Raw genomic sequence first — 3946 nt, forward strand, 5'->3', positions numbered from 1 at the left:
ATCTTAGTTTAGTTTTTAGCTTTTTCCCAAACAATCAAACATTATCCACCTTAGCTTTACGAAGTAACCTTAGATAACGGTATATCGATTCATAAGTCCCTGTGGGATCGATATCTTTTAAAACTACGCGATAGAACTGTGCACTTGCAGTTTGTACCCCATTCTCGACTCACGAAGTCGAGCGATCAAGTTTTTGGCGCCGTTGCCGGGGACTTTTATTTAATCGATATCGTAACTCTTCCGTTACGCTGTAGAGACTAAGGTTTCTTTTTCTTCTATTCTTTCTTTCGTTGATTTGTATGCCACGCACTCGCTCACAAGGCGAACCGCTCTATTTACGAATCAACGATATCGAACTATATCTCCGAGTCCTACGATGAATCCGGGAATATCGTGCTGCAAACAATCTCCCTCCTGTAGAATTTCCTGATTTCAAAAACATTTTTCCTTCGATAACCGAGATGGCAGAACCAGCTCGTGCTCTTAGAGATTACGCCGCTCCATCACAAGATGAGCCGCATTCAAGTATTGCTCCACCCGCAATCGAAGCAAACAACTTTGAACTTAAACCTTCGTTGTTGCAGGCAGTGCAACAGAACCAATTCTCTGGAAATCCTACCGAGGATCCAAACCTTCATTTATCCGTATTTGTCCAATACGCTGATACTGTTAAGGCTAATGGTGTCACTTCAGAGGCAATTCGACTTCGTCTTTTTCCTTTCTCATTAAGAGATAGCGCTAGAAGATGGCTTCAGTCTCTCCCTTCCAACTCTGTCACCACATGGAACGAGTTGAAGAAAGTTTTTCTTGCCCGATACTTTCCGCCAAGCAAAACAGCTATGTTAAGAGCCCAGATAAACGGATTTAAACAGAAAGACAACGAGTCTCTTTTCGAAGCATGGGAAAGATACAAAGACATGATGAGACTTTTCCCACACCATGGTTTGGAAGACTGGTTAGTAATTCACACATTTTATAATGGTTTCTTGTACAACACAAGGTTAACAATAGACGCCGCTGCAGGTGGTGCATTAATGAACAAACCTTATGCTGATGCTTACCAGCTTATCGAGAGCATGGCCCAAAACCACTATCAGTGGGGAACCGAACTAACAATGGTGGAAAAGCCTCAAACGAAAACTGGCATGTACGAGATAAGTAACCTTGATCACGTCAATGCAAAAGTGGACGCTTTGGTCCAGAAAATTGAAAGTTTAAACGTATCACCTCCAGCCGCCGTGGCTGCTGTAACTCAGAATTGCGAGGTCTGTGGAATCCAAGGTCACACTCCTACGGATTGTCAACTCTTGACAGGAATCCAAGCAGAGCAAGTGAACTATGCTCAAGGAAGCCCCTACTCGCATACCTATAACTCAAATTGGAAGAACCATCCAAACTTTTCATATAAAAGTAATAATGCTTTGTACACACCTGGACAATCTCCAAATCAAGCCCCAGCTATACCTCCGGGATATCAGAAACCGAACCCATCCATGCCTAACAATAACACCCCTAGGAAATCCAACTTGGAAATCATGATGGAAAACTTTATAGCTTCCCAACAACAAACTAATAAAGATTTCTTAAACCAGAATGTACACACTGGCGAACAACTTAAACAACTAGCAAGCAAAGTAGATGCCCTGGCTACCCATAACAAAATGCTGGAAACACAAATATCACAAGTAGCTCAACAACAAGCGCCTACTGCTGCCCCAACTGGTACATTCCCTGGACAGCCCCAACCTAACCCGAGAAGCCACGCTCATGCAATCATATTAAGAAGTGGAACGGAAGTGGAAGGACCGTCTGATCCAAGGACAGAAAACCAAAACCCTAAAAGATCAACTGAGGAAAGCGAACCTAAGGAAAAGGAAGAGAGTAATAAGGAAACCATAGAAAAGAAGGAACCTTATGTACCTCCACCACCTTATAAACCACCTATCCCTTACCCTCAAAGGCTGGTTAAAACCAAAGATGCGGGCCAATTTAGAAAATTTGTTGATCTCCTTAAACAATTAAACGTTACAATTCCGTTCACCGAAGCTATTACGCAGATGCCCTCATATGCCAAATTCTTAAAAGAAATTCTTTCTAATAAGAGGAAACTTGAAGATAGCGAAACCGTTACACTCCCTGCCGAATGTAGCGCTATAATCCAAAACATGCCTCCTAAACTCAAGGATCCGGGTAGTTTCTCTATACCCTGTCACATAGGAAAATTTGTCATCGACAAAGCCTTATGCGATTTAGGAGCCGGAATTAGCGTTATGCCTTTATCCATATGTAAGAAACTGGAAATGGGAGAATTAAGACCAACCAAAATGTCTGTGCAACTAGCAGATCGCTCCATAAAATATCCTGTAGGAATTCTTGAAAACGTTCCCGTACGCATAGGTCAATTCTACATTCCAACTGATTTTACAATTATGGACATTAGAGAAGATGATATTACACCCATTATACTAGGAAGACCGTTCTTAGCAACTGCCGGTGCAATCATAGACGTAAAACGAGGACGACTCACCTTCGAAGTAGGTGAAGAGAAAATTGAGTTCATTCTTTCCCAATTCTTGAAAGCACCTGCAATAGAAGATACATGTTACTTCATGGATATCATCGATGAATGCATAAAAGAAGCAGAGTTAGTAGAAGACAAATCATCTGACTACCTTGTAGAAGACAGATCTAACCAATGTTTAACAATAACACCGGACCCTACGCAATGTCTTAACAAACCAACCCTTGACCTGAAAACACTTCCCAAAAATCTGAGATACGAATTCCTAGACTTAGAACTTGAACGACCTGTGATAGTTAATGCAGACCTAGGAAGACTCGAAACAGAAAAACTCCTACATATCTTAAGAAAGTATCCAACCGCACTAGGTTACCACATCACCGATCTTAAAGGAATAAGTCATTCTATTTGTATGTACCGCATCATGCTAGAAGAAGACTGTAAAACCTCTAGAGAACACCAGAGGAGACTAAATCCGATCCTGAGTGAGGTAGTAAAGAAGGAAATAACCAAGTTATTAGAAGCAGGCATTATATATCCTATATCTGATAGCAAATGGGTTAGTCCTGTACACGTAGTACCAAAGAAAGGAGGCATAACCGTTATTGAAAACGAAAAAGGGGAAACTATAACGAAACGAATCGAATCGGGATGGAGAATGTGCATCGACTATAGGAAACTAAACAAAGCAACCCGAAAAGATCATTTCCCTCTACCATTCATTAACCAGATGTTAGAACGATTAGCAAAACATTCACATTTCTGTTATCTAGACGGTTATTCAGGCTTCTTTCAAATACCAATTCACCCTGATGACCAAGAAAAGACAACGTTCACGTGCCCTTTTGGTACCTTCGCTTATAGACGAATGCCGTTTGGCCTGTGTAACGCCCCTGCAACCTTTCAAAGATGCATGATGGCAATTTTCGCCGATTTTCTCGAAAACATCATGGAAGTATTTATGGATGACTTTTCCGTATACGGACAAAGTTTTTAAGAATACCTTGAAAACCTAGAAAGAGTTCTTGAGCGATGTGTAAAAGTAAACTTAGTACTTAATTGGGAGAAGTGCCACTTTATGGTACAAGAAGGAATTGTTTTAGGACACATCATCTCGAACAGAGGAATTGAAGTAGACAAAGCCAAAATAGAGGTAATCGAAAATCTTCAACCCCCAAGAACCGTGAGAGAAGTACGAAGCTTCTTAGGACACGCCGGTTTTTACCGACGATTCATCAAAGACTTCTCTAAGATAACTAAGCCTTTAACCGGACTATTGATGAAAGATGTTGAATTCATATTCGACGATAACTGTTTAAAAGCATTTCAAACGCTTAAGCAAGCATTGATCTCCGCACCTATAATGCAGACACCCGACTGGAATGAACCATTCGAAATAATGTGTGATGCCAGCGATTATGCTGT

The 3946-nt window shown here is 41.1% G+C and overlaps 1 pseudogene; it reads right to left on the minus strand.

Moving 5' to 3' along the window:
- Nucleotides 1-846: 846 nt before the first annotated feature.
- On the minus strand, nt 847-946 carry LOC127077474 (uncharacterized; annotated as a pseudogene).
- Nucleotides 947-3946: the final 3000 nt, after the last annotated feature.

Source organism: Lathyrus oleraceus, chromosome 4, assembly GCF_024323335.1.
Source record: "Lathyrus oleraceus cultivar Zhongwan6 chromosome 4, CAAS_Psat_ZW6_1.0, whole genome shotgun sequence".
NCBI lineage: Eukaryota > Viridiplantae > Streptophyta > Magnoliopsida > Fabales > Fabaceae > Lathyrus > Lathyrus oleraceus.